The sequence below is a fragment of the Diadema antillarum genome, unplaced genomic scaffold, assembly GCF_040938485.1.
Source record: "Diadema antillarum isolate AM-2024a unplaced genomic scaffold, OU_Dant_1.0 seq00001668_RagTag, whole genome shotgun sequence".
Taxonomy (NCBI): Eukaryota; Metazoa; Echinodermata; class Echinoidea; order Diadematoida; family Diadematidae; genus Diadema; species Diadema antillarum.
The window spans coordinates 44,403-72,354 of NW_027272366.1; the positions used below are offsets into that span (position 1 = coordinate 44,403).

General features: G+C 38.1%; 1 long non-coding RNA gene across 1 annotated transcript; it reads left to right on the plus strand.

Annotated features, from left to right (window-relative positions):
• The first annotated feature begins 26,296 nt into the window (after window positions 1–26,296).
• On the plus strand, window positions 26,297–27,899 carry LOC139711547 (uncharacterized). The gene is made up of 3 exons (XR_011709527.1): window positions 26,297–26,428; window positions 27,240–27,315; window positions 27,838–27,899. It is a non-coding gene; the product is annotated as an uncharacterized lncRNA (long non-coding RNA).
• The last annotated feature ends 53 nt before the right edge of the window (window positions 27,900–27,952 follow it).

Genomic DNA, 27,952 nt, shown 5'->3' on the forward strand with positions numbered 1-27,952 from the left:
CAATAGATACGAAAAATAAAATCTACTGAATTTGAAAGACCTTAATGATTGATGAACATCCATGGCATTAGTTGATACCTATATTAAAGAGTAAGATAAATAGGCACATTTCTTTTATCCATGTCACAGTTCCGCCTGCGATCAACGTCACAGTGATTTTGCGCGCGAATGAGCGCGCGCAAGTTAGCGCAGTTGAGCGCGGTTGAGCTCGCTCATTTGCGCTCACATCGTCGGGCGGGTGAAAGCCGGCAAATGTATCTGCTGCCATCTGCGGCCAAAAAAGGGCATGGTACTGTCGTAGGTGCATGTATTACTGCAGTGCCGAGTGTGCTGAGCATGTTCTCGCAGAAGGGAAGGGCCGTCCCTTTTCACATCAAAGTTTGATAAATGTGTTTGTGAGTATGTATGTCTGTGCGTGTTTGTCTGTATGTTCGCGCCTCTGTAAAACAGAAAAAAAAAAAGGCGTGAAGGAAATGGATGGAACAAGATTCCGCTGCAAGAATTTGACCATCGCTGGGACCATAACTGCACTACACAAAATTTTACTTTCAGCGTTCATGTTTTAACTTTCATGAAGGAATATTTTCTGGTTATTTCGACTGTCTTTTGTATATAGTTTCCATTAGCGTTTTTTTTTTCCCGCGCAGTACGATAGCCCGCGCAGGCGCGTAATTGCGATCCATGCAATCTCGACAAAATGATAGCAAGGAAACATCAAAGAAATAAAGCAAGATTCCGCTGCAACATTTTAACCATCGCTATGGCCAAAATTGCTTATTTTAAGATTTTACTTTCAGCGTTCTTGTTACTTCCAGTATTCATGGTATTCGGAATATCTGTTGTACTTTCTATCAGCATTCTTTTTTGTGCAGTACGAAAGCGAGCAGAGGTGCGCAATTGCGATCTTTGTACTAGTAATTCAGGGCAGATGCGCGCAACATTGCGCTCTCTGCATTTCGAAAACATAATCGTGATCAGAAGAAGATATTTAACAAATTTCCGGAGCAACATCTTAAACCATCTCCCTGCAATGTATTCTTTTCCGCACAATACACAATAGCTAGATAACCAGGTTTAGAAGAAAGCATTAGAACACGATTCCGTAGCAACATTTTGGAACATTGCTCTAACCAAAAATTAATATCGTAAATTATTTTGTCTGACAATATTGCTTTAGGATTTTACATCCAGGGTTCGTGGTATTCTGAATGTCTTTTCTACTAAGCCATGGGTTCTGTTCCGCACATGTACGACAGCGTGCAGGTGCGCGCAATTGCGCTCTCTACATTCTCGACGAGATGTAATCAATTTCAGAAAGCATGAAAGAAAATTGAGCAAGGTTCGGTAGCAATATTCTGAAACATCGCTCTAACTAAGATATGGATCGATTTGTTTGACACTTTAATTCTTATTTTACTTTTAGCGTTGATATTTCTGTCACTGTTCATACTAATCTGATGAACCGTTGATCTATCCAATACGTATTCTTAGACGAGCAACAGGATAGCGAGCAGATGCACGCAATTGCGCTCTCTGCATTCCCGACGAGATAATCAGGTTTACAAAAAATAATTTGAACAGCATTCCGTAGCATTAATTTGGAAGATCGCTCTAACCAGATATACTCCTAGTATATCATTTTGTCAGAAAATACAATATTGTTTTACGATATTACATGTAGCGTTCGTGATAGTCTGAATGTCTTTTCCACTTAGCCATGACATTGTGTTCTATTCCGCACAGTTTACGATAGCGAGCAGATGCGCGCAATTGCGCTCTCTGTATTCTCGACGAGATAATCAGTTCAAGATAGCATAAAAGAAATTGAACAAGATTTGGTATAGCAATATTTTAAAACATCGCTCTAACGTAAATAAAGAACAATTTGCTTGTCACTTGTTTAATTATTTTAACTCTTTCGTTGATGGTTCTTTCACTGCTCATGACTGTAATCTGAAGAACGTTGTTCTATCCTATACTAATGAGCATGGCGTATATGTTAGCGAGCACATGCCCGCAATTGCGCTCGCCTCTGCATTTCCAACGAGATAATCAGGATAAGAAGAAGAAAACATTAGATCCCGATTCCGTAGCAAGATCTTTGAACATTGCTCTGACCAAAACATAGTACATCATGTTTTTGTATTACAACATTGTTTTTTGATTTTACATGAAGCGTTCGTGGAATTCTAAATGTCTTTTTTACTTAGCCATATACTCTGTTCTTTTCCGCACAGTATACGATAGCGTGCGTAATATGCGCGCAATTGCGCTCTCTGTATTTTCGACGAGATAATCAGTTTCAGAAAGCATGAAAGAAATTAAAGAACACAATATTTGTATAACACTTGTGTTAACACTTGTGTTAACACTTGTGTTAGTATTTTACTTTTAACGTTGATGTTTCTTTCACTGTTCATGTTATCGCGAAGAACCGTTGTTCCCTCCAATACGTATTCCTATAGACGAGCAATAGGATAGCGAGCAGATGAACGCAATTGCGCTCCCTGCATTCCCGACGAGATAATCAGGGTTACAAAATAATAATAATAATAATTTGAACAGCATTCCGTAGCAACAATTTGGAAGATCGCTCCAACCAGATATATTCCGAGTAGTATATCATTTTGTCAGAAAATACAATATTGTTTTACGATTTTACATTTAGCGTTCATAATAGTCTGAATGTCTTTTCCACTTAGCCATGACATTGTGTTCTATTCCGCACAGTTTACGATAGCGAGCAGATGCGCGCAATTGCGCTCTCTCTATTCTCGACGAGATAATCAGTTCAAGAAAGTATAAAAGAAATTGAACAAGATTTGGTATAGCAATATTTTAAAACATCGCTCTAACGTAAATAAAGAACAATTTGTTTGTCACTTGTTTAATTATTTTAACTCTTTCGTCGATGGTTCTTTCACTGCTCATGACTGTAATCTGAAGAACGTTGTTCTATCCTATACTAATGAGCATGGCGTATATGTTAGCGAGCACATGCCCGCAATTGCGCTCCCCTGCATTTCCAACGAGATAATCAGGATAAGAAGAAGAAAACATTAGAACCCGATTCCGTAGCAAGATCTTTGAACGTTGCTCTGACCAAAATATAGTACATCATGTTTGTGTATTACAACATTGTTTTTTGATTTTACATGAAGCGTTCGTGGAATTCTAAATGTCCTTTTGACTTAGCCATATATTGTGTTCTTTTTCGCCCGGTATACGATAGCGTGCATAATATGCGCGCAATTGCGCTCTCTGTATTTTCGACGAGATAATCAGTTTCAGAAAGCATGAAAGAAATTAAAGAACACAATAATTTGTATAACACTTGTGTTAGTATTTTACTTTTAACGTTGATGTTTCTTTCACTGTTCATGTTATTGTGAAGAACCATTGTTCCCTCCAATACGTATTCTTAGACGAGCAATAGGATAGCGAGCAGATGAACGCAATTGCGCTCGCTGCATTCCCGACGAGATAATCAGGTTTACAAAAAAATGATTTGAACAGCATTCCGTAGCAACAATTTGGAAGATCGCTCTAACCAGATATACTCCGAGTAGTATATCATTTTGTCAGAAAATACAATATTGTTTTACGATTTTACATTTAGCGTTCGTGATAGTCTGAATGTCTTTTCCACTTAGTCATGACATTGTGTTCTATTCCGCACAGTTTACGATAGCGAGCAGATGCGCGCAATTGCGCTCTCTGTATTCTCGACGAGATAATCAGTTCAAGAAAGTATAAAAGAAATTGAACACGATTTGGTATAGCAATATTTTAAAACATCGCTCTAACGTAAATAAAGAACAATTTGTTTGTCACTTGTTTAATTATTTTAACTCTTTCGTTGATGGTTCTTTCACTGCTCATGACTGTAATCTGAAGAACGTTGTTCTATCCTATACTAATGAGCATGGCGTATATTATGTTAGCGAGCACATGCCCGCAATTGCGCTCGCCTCTGCATTTCCAACGAGATAATCAGGATAAGAAGAAGAAAACATTAGAACCCGATTCCGTAGCAAGATCTTTGAACATTGCTCTGACCAAAATATAGTACATCATGTTTGTGTATTACAACATTGTTTTTTGATTTTACATGAAGCGTTCGTGGAATTCTAAATGTCTTTTTGACTTAGCCATGTGTTCTTTTTCGCCCGGTATACGATAGCGTGCATAATATGCGCGCAATTGCGCTCTCTATATTTTCGACGAGATAATCAGTTTCAGAAAGCATGAAAGAAATTAAAGAACACAATAATTTGTATAACACTTGTGTTAGTATTTTACTTTTAACGTTGATGTTTCTTTCACTGTTCATGTTATTGTGAAGAACCGTTGTTCCCTCCAATACGTATTCTTAGACGAGCAATAGGATAGCGAGCAGATGAACGCAATTGCGCTCGCTGCATTCCCGACGAGATAATCAGGTTTACAAAAAAATGATTTGAACAGCATTCCGTAGCAACAATTTGGAAGATCGCTCTAACCAGATATACTCCGAGTAGTATATTATTTTGTCAGAAAATACAATATTGTTTTACGATTTTACATTTTGCGTTCGTGATAGTATGAATGCCTTTTCCACTTAGCCATGACATTGTGTTCTATTCCGCACAGTTTACGATAGCGAGCAGATGCGCGCAATTGCGCTCTCTGTATTCTCGACGAGATAATCAGTTCAAGAAAGTATAAAAGAAATTGAACAAGATTTGGTATAGCAATATTTTAAAACATCGCTCTAACGTAAATAAAGTACAATTTGTTTGTCACTTGTTTAATTATTTTAACTCTTTCGTTGATGGTTCTTTCACTGCTCATGACTGTAATCTGAAGAACGTTGTTCTATCCTATACTAATGAGCATGGCGTATAGATTATGTTAGCGAGCACATGCCCGCAATTGCGCTCGCCTCTGCATTTCCAACGAGATAATCAGGATAAGAAGAAGAAAACAGAAATAGAACCCGATTCCGTAGGAAGATCTTTGAACATTGCTCTGACCAAAATATAGTACATCATGTTTTTGTATTACAACATTGTTTTTTGATTTTACATGAAGCGTTCGTGGAATTCTAAATGTCTTTTTGACTTAGCCATGTGTTCTTTTCCGCCCGGTATACGATAGCGTGCATAATATGCGCGCAATTGCGCTCTCTGTATTTTCGACGAGATAATCAGTTTCAGAAAGCATGAAAGAAATTAAAGAACACAATAATTTGTATAACACTTGTGTTAGTATTTTACTTTTAACGTTGATGTTTCTTTCACTGTTCATGTTATTGTGAAGAACCGTTGTTCCCTCCAATACGTATTCTTAGACGAGCAATAGGATAGCGAGCAGATGAACGCAATTGCGCTCGCTGCATTCACGACGAGATAATCAGGTTTACAAAAAAAAAAATGATTTGAACAGCATTCCGTAGCAACAATTTGGAAGATCGCTCTAACCAGATATACTCCGATTTTACATTTAGCGTTCGTGATAGTATGAATGTCTTCTCCACTTAGCCATGACATTGGGTTCTATTCCGCACAGTTTACGATAGCGAGCAGATGCGCGCAATTGCGCTCTCTGTATTCTCGACGAGATAATCAGTTCAAGAAAGTGTAAAAGAAATTGAACAAGATTTGGTATAGCAATATCTTAAAACATCGCCCTAACGTAAATAAAGAACAATATTATTTGTTTGTCACTTGTTCAATTATTTTAACTCTTTCGTTGATGGTTCTTTCACTGTTCATGACTGTAGTCTGTAATCTGAAGAACGTTGTTCTATCAGGCATGAGATTTCTCCGCGGATTTTGAAATTCTGGGGGGAAAATACACAGTCGAGAAACTTTCCGTGATTTTCCTCTTTTTCTTTGTTTTTTTTTTTTGGGGGGGGGGGGGGGGGGCAGCCCACATATCTCGCCGTGCATGACGAGTATGTCTAGCGATGTCTAGATCTAGCGATGTCACGATTTCAATTACTGTCGAACACTTACTCAATCCAACACCAACAATCAGCGATTCATAACCATAACCGAAGAAAGTCCATTTATATTCCAAAACACAATGTGTGTCTCGCCGAATAATGTGTGATGATAAAGCCAGTATTTTGGCAGTAAAAGTAGCGGCAACAGAAGAAACTCTGCTGTTTTCTGCTCGCGGTAAGCTGCCAGCAGGTGAGTCGAGTGGTGACTTGCTATGCCTGCCTGCTTCACGTCATGTAACTATACGTGTGTAGAGCACCAGCACAGCGCACACACCAAGTTCACGCAGAAAAAAAAAAAGAAAAATCCCACGATGCCAAGGTGCCAGACTGGGAATGGGGAGGGGTGGAGAGAGAGAAACCAATCAACAGAAGAAACCGCGCGTACTGGCGCATTCTTGGAGGTCATGAACTGTCTGGGGTGTTGGAGATGAACAGGGAAAGAATGTTTAATTACTGAGTACACATAGCTCAAGTCGAAGCCCCATGCAGGGCGAAGACCCAGGATTACAAATGCAACGATTTCATATTTCTTTCATGTAAGCTCCTTAAAATCACTCTCCCGCAATATTTGATGAGCTTAATTTAGGTGTTAGAATGTCAAATTTTTCATGAGATTGTAACTTTGTGTAATACAATACTATATACCTATTGATTTATCAATCTGTAAACCACAAATGTGACTACCAGTGACAATAAAAAAGACTTGTATTTTTTTTTCTGCCGAGATTCTTTTTTTCTTCATCCTAATACTTCCAAGTTTACATGAAATTTCTGATGTTTTTACTGCAGCATCAACGGTCTAACATAAATTACTGAAATATTGTCTAAATTAATGCATTTGAAATATTGGTCAAATTTAGAGGATGCAAATCTATGTGGATAATTTGTGACACTCAACTCGTCTTTTTGATGTTTTTCTTTCAGTCCAAAAGGAAGACAAAATAGTATCATGACGTTTGCAATTGTTCAAAAGGTCTGCTGTTGATAACTCACAGACTCACAGACTAATCACCAAGGGGCTGTTCACAGGCCCTCTCTCCAGCCAGCTGTCGGAATGTGCTTTGAAGTTGCATGGCAGCCTGGCTGGCATGAATGGGTGTCGAGTTTCAATCAATATCTACTGTTGTTTTATTCTTGTACTTGAACATGTCGTTTCACCTGACAGTGACGCGGAAATCGGGATGGTGTAGGGGAGAGGGTTTTGTTGTGTTGCAATGTGTGTGTGTGTGTGTGTGTGTGTGTGTATTTTTTTCCCTCGGTTTTTTTCTCCTTTTTTTTGAAGGGGGGGGGGGGGGAGGACTGAGGCCAGAGTGGGGAAAGATCAGAGTGAAATGAGTGCTTGCTTCTTGTCTGGATTATTGACTGAAGAAAGATAAATTGGTTGATCCTTTAGTGCTGAATTTTTAAATCTGTTTAGACTTTCTGAAGGAAAGCATCTTGGATATGATGGAACAAGATGGCGTAGAAACATTTCGAAAAATTTCTCTTACCAAAATTTATCACATTATTTTTTATGACAATATTGTTTAATGATTAAACATAAAGCGTTCGGGGTATTCTGAATGTCTTTTCTAGTGGCCGTGTTCTATTCCGCACAGTATACGATGGCGTGCAGATGCGCGCAATTGCGCTCTCTGCATTCCCGACAAGACAATCAGGTTTAGAAGAAATTATCTTGGATATAATCGAACAAGATGGCGTAGAAACATTTCGAAAAATTGCTCTTACCAAAATTTATCACATTTTTTTAATGACAATATTGTTTTATGATGAAACATAAAGCGTTCGGGGTATTCTGAATGTCTTTTCTAGTGTCCGTGTTCTATTCCGCACAGTATACGATGGCGTGCAGATGCGCGCAATTGCGCTCTCTGCATTCTTGACGAGATAATCAGTTTCAGAAAGCATGAAAGAAATGAAACAAAACAATTTGTATATGATACTTTTGTTAGTATCTTACTTTTAGCGTTGATGTGTCTTTCACTGTTCATCTTATAAGCCAGTTCGGGGATAGCTCATGTGCACATGGGTACAAATGACCTTTAATTTTTCTCAGTTGGTTTGGCACTTACTCAATTCAAAGCGACATAATGCAGCAGCTTGCCCAACATAGCAATTTATGGAACTCTTTATGGAACTATTCTAACAAAGAATGAGCCTGTGTAGATGAAGTGACCAAAGTCGTTCGTCAATCAACACTTTGGGAAGCATCTATTTCATTGTGCTGTTTTGAATACATTAACAAACTTTTTCTTTTAACATTACCAAATACAGTATTCATCGCATAATCGGGACAAGTTGGGAGTAGCAAACACGGCCCCTTTAAGCGAGGTGCCCGATTTCGCGATGAGTACTCACCATACACTAACGGCATACGACATGTACATGTAGTGCACACACACACACACACACACACACACATGCATACTGACGTACTGTACATGTACATGAATACACAACACGCTACCCCTCGGCGCGACCCTCCAGCTCTCCCTGCATTCTCGCAATGATGTAGAGTAATCGCAACCGGGTTCGATTCTTCTGTCAAACACGCGTGTACACGTAATCAATGTCAGCTCATAGTCTAGATTCATAAAACGTTACGCATTCGCACATACATTGAACCCTTCTCATCTTTCACGCTCTCCCTCCCACTCTCTCCCCCATTTCACTGAATACGTAACTGTTCATAGCCCTCATTTCAATCACGTAACTTTTGCCCAGTCACAACTGAGGAAGATTGTGACGTACACACAGATCACAGTGTACAGCTGTATTGAAAGTTGAAACCAAAGACAGTAGATAACAAGATACGAAGGCGCGCGATAACAATGGACTTTGCCCTCAGAGTGTATGACTGAGATTAAACAACGCACACAGCCTGGGCTGTATGAGCGAGGCATGTTTTTATTGGATGTGAGTCGAGTAGGAATTGCAAGCGAGCACATGGCTTTGCTTATGTAGGGGAGAAGAATGTTCGCGAAGGCATGTGCTTTGCAATGGCATGGATACTTATACACGGCGCTTTCGTGGCTATGCATGTACATGCACTGGATGGACGGAGGTCAAAACACACCAATCCGAAGCTTGCTTTGTAAGTTTGTTGTAAACGACAACTGATACGGAATCTTTGAAATATTGTTGTGGTATTTTGGTAGATTTTTTGTGTAAAATATTAACAAAATCAAAGATCGCTTGAAGAAAAATTGTCCCGTTTATCAGAGGTCCCCGCCCGATTATCCAGTGAAAATAACGTGCGTTGGAAATGTTTCTGGGAAGCGTATATCATTTAAGCGAGGATCCCGATTATCAGATGCCCGATTATGCGATGAATACTGTACCAGGCTTGCTGTCAGGTGGATGTACTGGCAGGCACCATTATATAAGGATTCCATAAATAATCATAGCGTTACAGATGCTTATCTCAGCGAAATTAAAAACCAAACTGTCTCTCAGTACAAATGACCTTTTTCTGCTCATGCTCAAACTGGAAATCCGAACTGGCTTATTGTGAAGAACAATGATTGTTCCCTCCTATACGTATTCGAGCAGTACAGGATAGCGAGCAGATGCACGCAATTGCGCTCTCTGCATTCCCGACGAGATAATCAGGTTTACAAGAAAGAATCTGAAGAGCATTCCGTAGCAACAATTTTAAACATTGCTCTATCCAAAATATACTCCGAGTAATACATTATTTTGTCAGAAAATACAATATTGTTTTATGATTTCACATTTAGCGTTCGTGGTATGAAGCGTAAAAGAAATTGAACAAGATTCCTTAGCAGTATTTTGAAACATTGCTCTAACTTAAGTATAGTACAGTAACTGCACTTGTTTTTGTGTTTTACTTTTAGCGTTGATGCTTCTATTACTGTTCATGTCACATTATTCTGAAAAACCGTTGGTGTAATACGAACCGTTTTCTTAGACCAGCTAGTAACACAGTGCGCAGATGCACGCAATTGCGCTCTCTGCATTTCCGACAAGATAAGCAGGTTTAGAAGAAAGCATTTAATATGACTGAACAAGATTGCGTAGAAACAGTTTGAAACATTGCTCTTATCAAAATTTATCACATTATTTTGTATGACAATTATTGTTTAATGACTTAACATAAAGCGTTCGTGGTATTCTGAATGTCTTAGCCATGCGACGAGATAATCAGTTTCAGAAAGCATGAAAAAGATTAAATAAAACAGTTTGTTTGCCACTTTTGTTAGTATTTTACTTTCAGCGTTGATGTTTCTTTCACTGTTTATGTTATTGTGAAGAACCGTTGGTCTGTCCCTTACGTGTTCTTATAGGCGAGCAGTATAAATTAGGATAGCGAGCAGATGCGCGCAATTGCACTCTCTACATTCTCGACGAGATAGTCAGTTTCAGAAAGCATAAAAGAAATTTAAAAAAAAAAACAATTTGTATGACACTTCTGGAAGTATTTTACTTTTAACATTGATGTTTCTTTCACTGTTCATGTTATTCTGAAGAACCGTTGTTCTCTCTAATATACGTATTCTTAGACGAGCAGTATATATTAGATAGCGAGCAGATGTACGCAATAATTGCGCTCTCTATTCCCGAGGAGGCAGGATTAGAAGAATAATAAGCATTAAAGATATTGAAAAATATTCAGTAGCAACATTTTGATACATCGCTCTTATAAAGAAAAATAGTACATTATTTTGTATGACAATATTGTGTCATGATTTTACGTTTAGTGTTCGTGGTATTCTGAATGTCTATTTTACTTAGCCAAGTGTTGTTTTCCGCACAGAATATGTGTAACGTGCAGTTGCGCGCAATTGCGTTCACTGCATTTTCGACGAGATACTTAGTTTCATGGCACAAAATAAGAAATTGAACAAGATTCCGGAGCAAAAAAAAAATTAGACATCGGTCTGACCATACATAGACTAATATGTTATTAATTACAGCTCGTTATTCCGAAGGTTCGTTATTCCGAAGATTCGTTATTCCGAAGGTTCGTTAATCCGAAAATGAAATTAGGTTCGTTATTACGAAGGCTCGTTAATCCGAAAATGAAACAAAGCTCTTTGTTCCGGAGGTTCGTTACGGACCCTATATAAAACCTTCGGAATAGCGAACCTTCGGAATAACGAACAGCACCCAACAGTTATTTTGTATATGAGACTTGTTTTTGGCTTATATTTTTAGCGTTCGTGCATGTTTCCTTCACTCTTAATATCATTCTGATATAAGGAACCGTTGTTCTGTCGCAATACCATCTTAGACGAGCAGTAGCGAGCAGATGCAAGCAGTTGTGTCCTCTGTATTTCTGACGAGATAATCAGGTTTAGAGAAAGCATTAAAGATATCTGGCAACCTTTGGAAACAGAGATTAGTACTCAGCAACCCCAAAAATCGTATTTTTTTCGATCAGAATTAGTATTTTCAGTCTTCCTTTTTTTATTATTTCGAAATAAACTTGCCGATGTATGAGGCTTACTGGCTGTAAACATAACATTACGACGTCATGCCGAAGTACCGAGCTGCATAGTCACCAGCACGATAAAGAATCAAAACTATACTCCGTGTTCATCGCATAGTTGATTGATTACTTATTCTCGCAATAAATATGCAGAATGTACCTCCAAAACTTGTTGGGCTGGTTATGGAAACTTCCACTACCTAGCAGGGGAGGGGGAATGTTTTTATCTTCTCATCTTTTAAAGAGAGCTTTTGTCTTAGCGAATACAATATCTTAGTGGATTGGGTGTTTTCTTTCCAATACTATAAAACATAGTCATGCGTTGTTTTGAGGCTTTTTCATCTCATGGGATTTTAAACATCATATTCCAAGCAAGTATTCCAATTCCTTCTCCCTGACTGGAATCGGAAAGGCTGCCGTAACGACGATCGCTAAACCACACTGTGTGTGGCTGTGCCGATGTCACCTGAAGTACGAAGGAAAGCGCCATGTGCTCCCGCCTTTAGAGTCGGATGCGCCAGTGCAGAGCTGAGCGGAGAAAGGGATGGTTAAAGTATTCGAAGAGGTGATAATTGGGCTTTTTTTTTGTACGAGATACCAAGAAAACATGAAATATACAGAGCACATACCATTGTAAGAGGAATTCAAAGCTTATTTGATGAAAATCGGGTTTGGAATGACTGAAACATCCAAACACAAAGTAAAACAAAGCGATCGCGATAAAGTGTGGGTGCTACACGTTATTAGAATTGCTCTTTTGGATATCTCAGCCATTTCAAAACCAATTTTCATCAAATAAACGTTAAATTCCTCATGGAATTACATGCTCTTTCATATTCATAAGAGGTTTCTCATTATCTCGCCCCCAACCAAATCTATACGATCCCTTTAATGACTTGGTTATTGTAAACAGTTTTCGTTCGATACAATCATGAGCTCTTTCAGGAGGAAAAAAAAAAATCATGGACCAACAACAAGAAAAAAATCCACGAATGTTTATAGCGAAAAGTTTGAAAAGTCTTTTTTTTTTAATTTAATGAGCGTGAAATTACTAATGTCATGATTTTGCTGTCTAATCGGGTTTTTGGTGCATCATTATAACTAGTGAATTTGACCAGCACTGGCCATAATATACGAGACCTTTCATGTATTTCTGTGATTGCATTTCTAATCGAGTAATCCCTTTTCATTGTTCAGGGAACATACAAAATATCAGATCAAGTACAGTAAAATCTACTGTTTGATGTTTCTTATCATATGCGCCAAAAGAAAGGTCATATGAATCCTGATACCTTTGCAATGATTCCCACGAGCTAGTTATTCGATCGATATTTCCAGGATATTTACACGCTGTTTATTCCAGTGCGCGCATTCTTTCGTCTGGCACGCAACGGGGTCTGGCACGCTAAGAACCAAAGACGTGGATTTCTACTATCTTTGCTCATGAACTGTGGAAATTTCCACGAGTGGAGATGGGCGGGGGTGTCACGCAAAGAGCGCAGCTCGGGGGTGTTTCATCAAGTTCAGCAAAATCCTCGATTTTGATTGGCTGAGAAGCTCTTGTCACTGACTGTTACCATGGTGATTGTCAGAGACTGACAAGTTGTCAGCGCTGCGGACAACTTTCATGAAACTGTCCCCGGGTGTCAAGTTTCTTGGATACAAAGAGACCTCATGTCATAGAGTGTACACCATTATATCTCTTCACTTGTATATTTTTTTTTTGCTGTTATTCATGTTTTCCCCTTAATGTTTTTGCTGGTAATGAAGACAAGTTATCCTTCATGTATACATTGTGGAATGAGTGAATGTAGCAATATTATTAGAACACATCAATAAAAAAAATTTGGGAAAATCGCACAATCCGTTCACAAGTTATGAATTTTTAAAATTTTGAATTTTCTTTGTTTTCTTTACATCGTTGTACATGTGACATCACAAGTTGTAGTAGTTTTCTTATCTAGCAGTGACTGAGCAGAAACTTTGAAAATTTATGACTTTTCAACTGGTTGTCCAATTTTCCTCAAACTCTCACTGATGTGTTGCTGCATTCACTCAATCCACATGTTTATTATGAAGGTGGACTTGTCCTTTAACATTACGAAGGTTGCTAACACGTGATTCTTTCTGTTTTGATGTGTATGTATTTTCTTTTTCATCATTCTTGGCAGGGGAAAGAAGAGTAAAAGAGGGAAAACTGAAATAAAACGAAGGGCACGTATACACAGTATTCACAGCAAGCCGCCTTTTCCAAGCATTGTTCATCATCATCAGGCATCACTACACTTAGACACACGATCACCCTCATCACTCGAGATAAACGACTAGGAAAATGAATCACGAAGTATCAAGTACGAAGTGTAAAAATGTCAGAAGTAAGAATATCAGAGGTAAAAATGTCAAAGATGAAATGTCATTGATCAAGATTTATAGACGTATATAGAAATATAGGATGAGGTGAAAGTGCCAGATATGTTTTTGCAATATGAGTTTACTTTCAGTGTTCATATTTCTTGCACAGTACTTGTTCAATATATTGAATGTTTGTTTACTTACTATAGTATAGGCATGCGTTCTTTTCTTTTCGCTTTCGAAGCGAATTTGTTCTTTCAGTTTTTACCTGTCATTTATAGTTATTCATAACGGAGGGTTCATACTTTTCTTTACATTTTATTTTGTACTAATCATAACCGCGTTTTACAGTTCCATTGAGACCATACAGTTTGTGTTTCCCAGCTGAAGAGAGTATCATGCTTTTCTGTGAACTTGAGGGAAAAATTGCGTTTTCAAGTGTTTTTGTTAAATGATTTTTCCATCAATTTCACAGAAGGTCCCGGACACAAATTGGTCTCAAATAACCTTATAAGGGACCGAAACTAGTAAGGGAATATAAGAAAGCAAATTATTTCCTTGAAATTAATTTGAGTGTTGTTAACCAATTTCTGTGATTACACATTGTAATAAAAGAAAAATGCACCTCATCAAAATCATACTGAGAACAACAAAATCTTGTTTCGTAAAATGTTCCCTTACCAGTACTGGGGACTTGTTCCTCTGTTTACTTTAATTGTTTTTGTTATGTTACAATTACTTACATAACTACTGTACCATAAATCTCGACAAATACAATGTAATAAAGCAGTTGGTACAGTTTGGAGCTGTGACACAATTACTGACAAGCGTAAAACTTCCTGACGTACAAAGTAAGCAAGTAGAGTGGTACATGGTACCAGGAATGAACTTGCTTGGGCGAGCTACTGTACGAGTTCAGTTCGAGTTCAAGTTCGGACGGCCCGCCCGCGCGTCTGCGCGACCCGGCCCGCTTCTTTTCTTCCTCCGTTGTATGGCGCATGGATATGGCCAGAAAAGAAGCTACTACTTAGCTCGCAGTTCACATACACGGCTCCATGCAACACACACAACACACACTACTCGCGCCTTGCTGCTACTCACACAGAATGATTTCGATTTGGTATCACACACGTGTTCTTTGCACAGACAGCCTAGCCGCCTGCTGATGTCTTGGCGGCCCAGCGCCCGCCGCTCGACTCTGTGTGTGTGTGTGTGTGTGTGTGTGTGTGAAATGAAAGGACACGTGCCACCATGCATGCCTGTTGTGTGAAAGAAACCGAGGGGATTTGGGTGAGGCAGAGCTCCTCGAGGAAGTCTGACACACGTGCGTTGTTAAGTTGTCGATAAAGACGCTTACTAGTACAGTTAGTATACTGGTACGGTGTACGTACTATACTAGATACTACACGGAACCTTTGCGTTGTCCACCAGTGCACCCACCTCGTTGTTGTCTCGGGTTTAATGCGCATAAAAGTGGCAATGTAGAGTTGGTCCTACTACTCATCTACCGTCTCATTGTTATTTGTCTGATAAGAATATTTAGCACTGAAATTAACGTAAAAACTTGACCTACGTGATGGACAAAATCCAGCACTATCATATGCTGTTGATCCCTTTCCAATTCGTAGTTTCAATGCAAAAACAAATACCGACGTCGAACTCGAGTACTGTACCCTCTTTTCAATCAGCTCCCCGCGGTATCGCTCCCTTTTTTTGGATCGACCTCTATTTTTGTATTGACAATGCACACAAACCGAGCTAGCTAGCTGTTTTGACCACCGTGTTGTACGAAGCTTTTAAGAAAATGCATTGACATTACATTAAGTGCCACTAGCTACAAAACAATAAAAACGAACTTACAAGCCAAACTAAACACGTTTCAATTACACATCCGCTCAGTAACGACGCATATATGACTGTGAAATTCACGTGTATTACCTATGGAAAGAGGGGGGCCGATCGTGAGGTACCCTTTCAAGCTTAGACGCGCGAAGAAAATGCATCGCATGCACTAAAATTGCGTTATTTCACTACGGAGATTCAGAATCAAGGTGACGGTCACGACATTCAAAACTGCGGTATTTATGGCATATTTGAGGTAAAAATTAGGCGAATTTGTTTTATACTTTTGGAATAAACAAGCTGCAGATCCTTAGGGTGACGATAGGTGGTACCCTCAATCACACTAGGCGTTCTGCTGTGCGCCAAAAACTAGTGGTCGGTTTCAAAAAGGGTGGTCGATGTGTAGTAGTAGAGTTACCGTACCATGCAAGCAATGATGCAGGCAGTGGAGAGCGCCAGTTTTAAAGGTCCTATTAGGCTGCGTTCACATATAAGAAGTACAAATGTATACTACTAGTATTCGGGTATTCGGGGCTCGTTTACGAGGGCACGCGAATAGCTTGAATCGAACGATAGGATTTCCTCACACCGGTTCACATATTAAGAGGGCACTATTCGAAAGTACCAAATAGCTGCGAATAGTATAGCAAAGTGGGAATCGAGCTTGTTCGATTTTCTTGCAGCGTATACCGTCTCTCGTTTATGAAATAATGACAATTTTGGTCTGGATTTGCCCTTTAGCAAAAATAAGCATGCAGACTGACATTCTGATGCAGTTTAGAAATTGTTAATAAGATTTGCTGGGATGTGGGATGTAGGAGGAAGAAATCCTCACTGCATGGGATGGTGAGTTGACGGTGCGGGTGATGGTGATGTACTCGGTGCTCGAATAGCGAATACTGTAGCGAATAGCGAATACTTCTATGTGAACGCAGCCTTAGGGACGTCGGGTTCGTTATTCCGAAGGTTCGTTGATCCGAAAATGAAATACAGTAGGGTCCGCAACGAACCTTCCCGGGAATAACGAGCTTTGTTTCATTTTCGGGTTTACGAACCTTCAGAATAACGAACCTTAATTCACTTCGGAATAAGAAACCTTGTTACATTGTAGGATAATTTGAGATTATTGTAGTAATGTAACAATAACAACTAAAGTAAACAGAGGAACGAAGTCCCCAGTACTGGTAAGGGAACAGTATACTAAACAAGATTTGTAGTTCTATCTCAGTATACTTTGGATGAGGTGTGTTTTTCACAATGTGTAACCACAGAAGTTGTGGAAACACTCAAATAATAATTTCAAGGAAATAATTTGCTTTCTTATATTCCCTTACTAGTTTCGGTCCCTTATAAGGTTATTTGAGACCAATTTGTGTCCGGGACCTTCTGTGAAATTGATGGAAAAATTATTTAACAAAAACATTTGAAAACGCAATTTTTCCCTCAAGTTCACAGAAAAGCATGATACTTTCTTCAGCTGGGAAACACAAACTGTATTGTCTCAATAGAACTGTAAAACGCTGGTTATGATTAGTACAAATATGTAAAGAAAGCTATGAACCCTCCGTTATGAATAACTAAACAAAATGACAGGTAAAAACTGAAAGAACTGAAATTCGCATTTGATGGCCATGAGGAAACAAAATCAAATCAATGGTCATAAAATAGTTAACATCGGAGTACTTTGGTTGCCTATGTGTTGCCAAAATCTTGTCACCTCCGAAACGATCACAATACACTGGGTTAGTGAAACAGACCAGAAACAGTCAGAATAACACAAACAGTGCTAGAAACGGGAACGCTAAAAAGTGTCATACAACCTAAGGTGTACAATGTTGCTACGGATTCTTGTTAAATTAGTCATATTTTCTTCTCAACAAAATCATCTTGTCGCGAATGCAGAGAGCGTAATTGCGTGCTTCTGCTCGCTATCGTATACTTCGCGTCTATAAGTACCGATACGAAATGAAATTAAATGAAATTTATTCACCTAACAAACAAACAAACAAACAAACACCGTGAACAAAGTCACAATAGATAATTGAAATATAGTTTAGCAAAAAAGAACTGGCAATAGCGTGCAGGCTATATTCGAGGCCAGTTCTTTCAAAATGATAACGTATGATAGGATCACAGAAGAATTGTTATACAATGCAAATATGAATATACAACAGATATACAGAACACCATGAACAGTGAAAATTACAAGAACGGTAAAATCAAAATGTGAAAGGAATATGCAGAGTAAAAAAAGAAGATAAAAGGAGAAAAGTACTATTGTATGGCTAGAGCAATGGTTCAGAAAGTTGCTATACGAATCTTGTTAAATTTTCTTAATGTCCTTTTTCAATGTAATAGTTGAGAACACATGGGTTAGTATACGCTATACAACGCAGGTGACCGATATCGACAGGTCGGCTGCCGTTTTGAATTTCAGGACTTGAATCGTATGAAAGATACCGCACGTTATTCTAAAATAAAAAAACAAACAAACAAGAAATAAGTTTGCTTGTGCAGCTATTATATTATTTTATGGGGATTTTTTTTTCAAAATTACTTCTTTTGATGTTTTTTTCGGAGGGGGTTTTGTTGTTGTTGTCACAGTTTTTGCCTACTTCTGTTCTTTTTCAGTATTTTTGATAATTATAACATTTCAGACCGGAGGAACTGCACTGATTCGTACCACCGGTGTACATGAATGGGGTTCACGAATGAGTGTGAGGTTATTGATAATTGTATTGTGCGAAGCTGACGACGTAAGCAACAAGCAATACCCAGACAAGTGCCCAATTATTGTCCCTATTTAAATAGTCGGCATTATAGTCAAATTCTACGATGTTATTGGGAGCTGTCTTTGCCTGTGTGTATAGCATCTATTCATATTAATACCAAAGCCTAAATCTGTTATAGTCAAGTTAGTGGTATAAAGACGGCATTTCACGGCGAAGGTTATAGTGTTGCATTAATTTTGTCAATCATGGCTGTGTGATTGTGACTGAGCTATAAGAACTCGGTAGAATTCACGCAATGAATTAACGTAAAAGCCAACGTATTACTGTCTGATTTAAGGGTTCAGTTATTTTATTTATTTATTTATTTATTTATTTATTTATCTATTATACACTATACGCGTCCTATATTCACCACGGGATGCAAAATGAGTGGCCGCTGGCCGCGTTGTGTATAGGTGACCGCAATAGGGTCTACGCTGGGCCCCGTCTTATAAAGCCTTCAAATCAATCACAAGTCCCCAAATCAATCGCAACTTGCATTGAAGCTCTCAAAAAACTTGCGATTGATTTCTATCACAAGTCTTTATAAGAGAGGCCCTTGGGGTCGTTATACTCATAGAGTTGGATACCAATCCAAGTGGGTCTATACTATAATAGCAGCAATTTCGTGCGGGGGATTTTATTTTTTTTTTTTTAGTGGCCGCTATAAGTAGGTGACCACTATCGACAGGTGGCCGCTAAGACAGGTTGTTACTAGATTATGGGCAGAGCGATGGTTCAAATAATATGTTTCTACGGCGGAATCTTATTCAATATCTTTAGGCTTAATGCCTTCTTCTCTAGCTAATTATCTACAATAATAGTTGAGAATATACAGAGAGCGCAAACGCGCGCCATCTGCTCGCTATCGTATACTGTACTTCGCGTCTGAGAACCGATATGGGTTAGGTAGTAGTACAACATCGCTGAACATCATGAACAGTGAAAGTTTACACGAATTTTTAAAATGAAAATATGAAAACAACTGTCATATAAAATACAATTGTAATATACTATTGCAATGGTAAATGCGATGGCTGAAAAAAATTCTACGGAATGTTGTTCATTTTCTTTAATGCTTTCTTCTGATAACTTATTACTGTATTCTCAAGCTGATTATCAGTATTGTATAGTCAAAATGCATGCGAGAGCGCAAACGCGCGCATCTGCTCGCTACCGTTACTGCGCGGAAAAAAACACACTGGCCTATTATGGGATAGCAAAACAGAGTCAGAACAACATGAACAGTGAAAGAAACGTGAACGCTAAGAGTGAAATCTAAAAAGAATCAAGTGTCATACAAAACAAGGTGCATGATAATTATATGATCAGAGCGTTGTTGAAAATGTTGCAAGGGATTCTTGTTAAATTACTTCTGTACTTTCTTGACCAAATCATTTTGTCGAGAATGCAGAGAGCGCAAATTGCGTTCATCTGCTCGCTATCGTACTTTCGCGTCCAACCGATATCGGTTAGCATATAGCACAACAGATATTCAGAACACAATGAACAGTGAAAGTTACACGAACGTTAAAATCAAAATGTCAAAACAACTATCATATTATGCAGGTATAGTCAGAGCGATAGCTTAGAAAGTTGCTACGGAATATACTTGTTCAATTTCCTAATGTTCTCTTTTCTATACCTGATTATTATCTTGTCGAGAATGCAGATGAATCAGCTCGCTATCGCGTTTGCACTGCACGTCAGAACGGATGCAGTATGACATTCTGAATACCATGAACAGTGAAATTTACACAAACGATAAAATTAAAATCTGAAAACGACTGTTATACAAAATAATAAAGCTATATATATTAAGAGTGATGGCTCAAACTGTTTCTACGGAATCTTGTTCGATTTCTTTAAAGCTTCTCCTCAATCTTACTATTTTGTCGGAAATGCAAAGAGCGCCATTGCGTGCATCTGCTCGCTGTCGTAGAACCGTTATGGGTCACTATAGTATACAATGTGTAGTACGGTTACAGTTCGTTATTCCGGAAGGTTCGTTTTTCCGAAAGTTCGTTAATCCGATAATGAAATAAGGTTTGCTATTCCGTATAGGTTCATTCATCTGAAAATGAAATAAGATTCGTTATTTCGAAATTTTGTTTATCCGAAAATAAAATAAGGCTCGTTATTCCGAAGGTGCGTTATGGACTCTATTTAATTTTCGGATTAACGAACCTTCGGAATAACGAACATATGGAATAAAGCCACAAATATTCGGATTAACGAACCCTTTTTCATTTCTAGGCATAGGGACTTTGTGTGTTTCGGATTGACTAACTTTTGGAATAACGATCCTTCGGAATATGAAGGAACAACATCCGGTTAGTACAACAGAATCGGATGTTCAGAACACCATGGACAATGAAAGTATAAACACGAACGTTAAAATGAAAATCTGACTTCGAGTGTCATAATCAAATAGTTTTAAAAAAAACCACTATTACATGGTCAGAGCGATGGTTTAAAATACCTTTTTTCTACGAAATCTTGTTCAATATCGTTACAGGCTTAACGTCTCCTTCTCTAGCTGATAGTCCTAGTCGAGAATACAGACTCTAGAGCGCAAACGCGCGCCATCTGCTCGCTATCGTATTTATTGCTTCGCGTCTGAGAACCGATATGGGTTAGTAAACAACATCATGCAGAACATCATGACCAATGAAAGCTACATCAAAATCGCAATATGAAAAACAATTGTCATACAGAATAATATACTATTGTAATAGTAAATACGATAGCTCAAAATGTTTCTACAGAATGTGGGTCATTTTTTATGCTTTATTCTGATAGCTTTTTGTGTCTGCTTTTCAAGCTGATTATCTACTGGAAGTCAAAAATGCAGAGAGCGCAAATGCGCGCATCTTCTCGCTACCGTATAATGCGCGAAAAAAAAAGAACACAACATGGCTAAGTGAAACAGACATTCAAAATAACATGAACAGTGAAAGAAACATGAACGCTTGAAGTAAATCGGAAAACACGTGTCACAAAAAATAGTGTAAGGTGTACAATCATGGTCAGAGCAATTTTTGAAAATGTTTCTACGGATTCTCTTTAATTTTTAATACTCTCTTCTCAACCTGATAATTTTGTCGGCCACTGAATGCAGAGAGCGCACTTGCGCGCATCTTCTCGCTGCCGTACTGTGCTATTAACAAAAACAAAACAAACAAAACAAAACAAAACACACACACACACACATAGGCCTTTGGGTTAGTAAAACAGCCTACTGGTAGTCAGAACATGAGCAGTGAAAGAAACGTTAACGCTATATAGAAGTCAAATCTAAAAAAAGAATTACGTGTCATAAAATAAGGTGTATAATATTCAATAATGATCAGGGGTCCGCTTCATAAAACTTGTTATCAGTGACATCATTCTGCCACATTTCTATGACAAAATTGCTCTCAGCCAATCAGATGCAAGGATTTCAGTAGCTTGTCACATCTATGACAACTTGTCACTGATGACAAGTTTTATGAAACGGAGCCCAGATTGTTGTTAAAAATGTTGCAACGGATTCTAGTTCAATTACCTTTGTATACTTTCTTCTAAACCTAATTATTTTGTCGAGAAATCAGAGAGCGCATTTGCGTGCTTCTGCTCGCTATCGTACTTTGCACAGTGAAAAATACAAGAACTTTAGAATTAAAATCTGAAAACAAGTGTCAGAGTGAAAATGTAGGCCCGACTATCATCGGTTGGGATATAGCCCGATCGGGTTACCAAAATCATTGATTAAGTTTTTGGCGGCCCGAAAGTAAAATCTGGTGGCCCGAAAAAAAAAAAATCACGAAAACATAAGAAAAACTAAATCGGTCCTATACTTAACATAATATATACGCTGTAGAAAATAAGTATCCTGAATTGATACAGGTACCCACGTCTAACCGTTCAATCGTATACCGTTTATTCTGAGTTCTAAGATTTAGCAAATAGGCTTATAGATTATTATAAAAGTTGATGCCTTACGATCAAAACTTGCTTTGAAATGAGAAATTGATGGGAACATACTGTGCAGACATTGGTAAACATCCGACATTTAAATTTTGTTTTAGCATTGTATAAAGAGCCGAAAGTTACCGTTATTCATTTCTGATTGTAAAAGCAATCATCCAACATTTTCTACTATTTTAGCACCTTTACGGAGCCGAATGTTGCCGTTATTCATTTCCGAACGTGAAAGCAAACATCCTCTATTTATTTTAGCATCTATAACTGAGCTGAGTGATATCGCTATTTACTAAAAGCAAACATCCGGCATTTATTTTATCATCGTTCCATACGGAGTATAGTTAGTCATTTCCGAACGTCAAAGGAATCATTCGACATCTTATCTTATTTTAGCATCTTCCGGAGCCGAATGTTATTGCTATTCACTTTAATACATAAAAGCAAACATCCGGCATTCACTTTATCATCGTATATACGGAGTTGAAGTTATTCATTTCCGAACGTCAAAGGGGCATTCGACATATTTTATTTTATTTCATTTTATTTTAGCATCCTCCGAAGCTTAATGTTATTACTATTTATACTTTCGAACATAAAAGCAAACATCCGGCATTTCATCGTACGGAGTTAAATATTATCGTTATTCATTTCCGAACGTCAAACGGACCCACTCGACATTTCGTTATAGCATCTTTGGGAGCTAATGTTATTGCTATTTACTTTCGAACATATATCATCAAAAGCCAACATCAGACATTTATTTTGTTATCGTACGGAGTTGAATAGTATTGCTATTCATTTCCGAACGTCAAAGGGATCGTTCAAAATTTATTTTAGCATCTTCCAGAGCTGAACGATATTGCTCTTTACTTTCGAAAGTAGAAGGAAACATCGGCATTTATTTGATCATCGTACGGAGTTGAATATTTTTGTTATTTATTTCCGAATGTCAAAAACAAAAATTCGACATTAGTAATATACGAAGCCGAATGTTACTGCTATTTACGTTCGACCATAAAAACAAACATCAGATATAAATCTATTTTATCATCATACGGAGTTTGAATATTATTGTTATTTCCGAACGTCAAAACAAACATCAAACATTGATTTTACCATCTAAAGCAGCTGATTGTTACTGTTATTCATTTCGAAATCTTAAAGCAAACATCTGACAGTTATCTCAGCATCGTATGGAGCAGAATATTACTACTATTCACTTCCGAATGCAAAAACAATCATCTGACAAGTATTTTGGAATCTTCCAAAGCCGAATGTTATTGCTATACTTTCGAAAGTAAAAGCAAACATCCAACGTTTATTCAATCATCGTACGGAGTTGAATATTATTGTTATCATAAAAAAGCAAACATGCAACGTTTATTCAATCATCGTACGGAGTTGAATATTATTGTTATCATTTCGGAACGTCAAAGGGATCATTTGACATTTTCAGCATCTTCCGGAGCTATGTTATTGCTATTTACTTTCGAACATATCATCAAACATCCGGCATTTATTTGATCATCGTACGGAGTTGAATATTTTTGTTATTTATTTCCGAATGCCCAAAACAAAAATTCGACATTCATACGGGGCTGAATGTTATTGCTGTTTACGTTCGGCCATAAAAGCAAACATCAGACATTATCATCATACGGAGTTTGAATATTATTGTTATTCATTTCCGAACGTCAAAGCAAATATCAAACATAAAGCAGCTGAATGTTATACCGTTATTCATTTCGAAATTTTAAAGCAAACATCTGACAGTTATTTTAACATCGTATGGAGCAGAATATTACTGCTATTCACTTCCGAACGTAAAAGCAATCATCTGACATGTATTTTGGCATCTTCCGAAGCCGAATGTTATTGCTATTAACTTTCGAAAGTAAAAGCAAACATCCGGCATTTATTTTATCATCTTACGGAGTTGAATATTATCTTTAATCATTTCCGAACGTCAAAGCAAACATTGACATTTATATCAGCATCTTCCGGAGCCGAATGTTATCCTTATTCATTTCCGAACGCAAAATCAAATATCTGACTTTAATTTTAGCACCGTACGGAGTTGAATCTTATCATTATTCGATTTCAAAAGTATAAGCAAACATCCGACATTAATTTTATTTTATTATCATACGGCCGGAATCGAATATTACCGTTATTCATTTCCAAAATTAAAAGCAAACATCTGACATTTATTTTAGGTTCTGACGGAGCCGATTGTTACAGCTGTTCACTTCCAAATGTAAAGGCAAACATCCGACTATTCTGGGGGAAAATCTTCATTTCCAAAATTTTGGTGGCCCGATGTGCGTTTTTAGCCACCGTTAGTGTCGAGCGCTGCATGGTTATGGTAAGAGCGATGGTTCGAAATGTTGCTACCGAATCTATTATTGTTGCATTTCTGACACGCTTTCTTGTCAATATTACTAGTATTATGATTATCTTGTCGATTTTGCAAAGAGCGTAATTGTGTGTGTGCATCTGCTCGCAATCGTACTGCGAGTGCAAGAACGAAGAAAGTACAATTAACAGACACTGAGAATAACAGCGGTAAAAGTCACACGAACTTTAAAACAACAAGTGAGTACTCTCGCGCCGACTTTAATGCGAGAAAAGGAAGAGGATTTGACCTTCCTTTTTGGTGACAGAAATAATATGAGGTGTAAATTGGCCACCATCAGTTAGCAAAAGTAAAATACAAATCCGAAAGAAAAATGGAAAAGAAGGGGCCAATTGAACGCAACACACACACACACACACACACACACACACACACACACACACACAAATAAAAGCATTCGTGTACTGAAACGCAAGATTATAGAATGACAGTGGACGGACGAATACACGTGTTCGTACACGTACGGAACAAGGGAACAATGTACTACTACTCGCGAGTACGCCAACAGCTGGCGCTCTTACGATTTGTGGCTATGCGATGAAATGCCGTGTTCAAATTTGTAAACAAGGATGAGCGCGCGCGCAAGTGATCGCCACGCACTGAGCGTAATCGAGCGCATATGAGCGCGCTCATCCTGTGATGTTGATCGCAGGCGGAACTGGTCATGTCCACCTAACTGCGGAATTGCCCAAGTGCTGAACTAACTTTTTCCTCCATATCTCGAAAGTGACTCAAGTCATCTTGAAACTTACATATGTATTTATGCATGTTCTGCCCGACAGTGATTATCTTATGAATTTTAGGGTCAACGTCCAGATGAAAGTGGTAACAATTTACTATTCAATACAGAAATTGCACTTTTTCTCCATACCTTGAAAATTACCCAATGCATAAACCTATGAATGGGTCAAAGTCAAGTTAAAGTCCTTAAATCTCCAAATATATGCTCAACACATTTGTGACAAACTTTTCATTTTAATATTTGGCCAATTTTGTGAAAATGTAATCACACATTGTCCACATGTACTCTAAGAGCTATTAGGAGAATCATGCATTATGGTGGAGGCATACCAGTCGCCATAGCGACATTTCTAGTTGCAGTTTGGAATCCATTTGGTTTTATTTCAAAAGTTGCCTCCCCCCCCCCCCCCATTAACAATACCATGCTAGGATTTACCCTAATACTGTATACGCCATATATTTAATGAGTCTAAATTTTTGCAAATGAGGACTTCCCGACGATTTCACGAGTGGTTAGATGGTGGTTATTGTATATTAATGATTTGACTTTCAGAGTACAGAGTGTCGGGTCTATTGATACTGTCAAAAGATTTTATCATGTTTTTCAAACTCAGTTTAATATTAAACTTGACTTCTCTTCATGGATCTTTGAAGCTGTCAGGGCATGTAGTACTTGAGTTATTTGTGATTCTTGTGAAACAAGGAACTCCCTTGAAATGATTGCTGTCTTCATCCCTCCCGTTTCGTTGAGACAGGATCCTTACAAATCCTTTGGTCTTCCGTCTATTGGTCGTCTCCACCGCTACTCAGAGCCACTCCACCTGGACAGAGTGAGAGTGGACAGTGGCATCAAGGAAGGGAGCGAGATCAGTATTTACTATGACCCCATGATCTCTAAGGTAGGTTGCTGACCTTCTACGCCCATTGGTCTCTGATGGCCGAATTCAAAGTCACCTTCTGTATTTCTGTCTTGTAACCACCAGAAGGAGAATTACAGCTTTCTGTTGTCTTATATGACATGGTTACTGTTCATATGTGAGTTAGGATGATATTTCCTGTATGTCATTATTGACCCATCTTATCATTGTGTGACCAGAGAACAACGCGAATTTATGCAATTCAAGAAAACCATGCCTGGGAGAATGACACAGATGCTGGGAGGTTCATAAGTATAAAGCACACCTGTGCGCCTTTGCTTCTTTCTCCAGGGCGCACAACGCAATGCCACAGAAATTCTTTCTCTACAACAGGCTGATTTTTATGAGATTTTGGTTAAATTTGGTTGTTGTGATTAGAAATCATACAATATCAGTTACAAATTCCTCTCCCCATTATATTCATAAAGCCCTTTGTTCATTCAGAAACTGTCTGAAAGAGCTACAATTTCAGCCAGTTTACTTAGAATGAGATGTGGTTTTCATTAATAGTAACCATACATAGGTTGCATGAAGTAATGTCCTTGAGTGAACATCACTTTAGATGAAACCAGTGAATCAAAGGAGACAAAAATGTATCGGCCCAAGAATAAAGGGGTATGTCATCAACATTTTGAAGAGTGAAACGATGGAAACGAATGGGCAACATACAAAAGATGTCATCAATAGGAATAAAACTCGGACAAAGAGCTTTAAAAATTGATGTCTTCACTTTTTATCTCTGATGGAATATTTCAGCACACTTGGTTTATTCTACCATCTATTTTTTTGTTAGTTGGTGACATATGGTAAAGACAGGAGTGAGGCTATGGACACCATGGTGAAAGCTCTGGATACATACGTCATCAGAGGTAAGAATTTAATAATCATAGTCCCATTATTTGAAATTGTGCATGTGCACGGAGTCAATCTATCTCATAATGCACGATTTAAATATGAACTATATGGTTTTGCATGAAATGCCTTTTGTAGCAGTTGTTTGTTTGTAAAAGTTAGTATCACATGACAGTTCAATGTATTAATTACAGCTTTCCATCTGTGACCTGAAATTCATAATTATAGGCTTATCTCTCACTATAACTTTTAGTATTGCTATAGGTATAATCATTTTTAGACTTAGTAGAAGTTGTGATAGTGGTAATGTTAGTATTGATGGTAGTAGTAATAGTATTAGAAGTAGTTGTAGTAGTAGTAGTAGTAGGAGTAGTTGTTATCAATTTTTGCCTATGAAACACTAGCAATGAATAATTGTATTCAAAGGATGCAGCCACCAAAGTAGATAAATGTGGTTTCAGAGGACATAATGGGTTTAAGCTGGGATAAGGATCTATTATGGTCTTTGTTATTTCCTCTCATCCCAACCCAACCACCAGGAGTGACCCACAACATCTCACTGCTGCAAGACGTACTGGCCAATCCTCGCTTCCAGTCAGGCGACATCAGCACCAAGTTCCTGCAGGAGGAGTACCCAGAGGGCTTCTCAGGTGA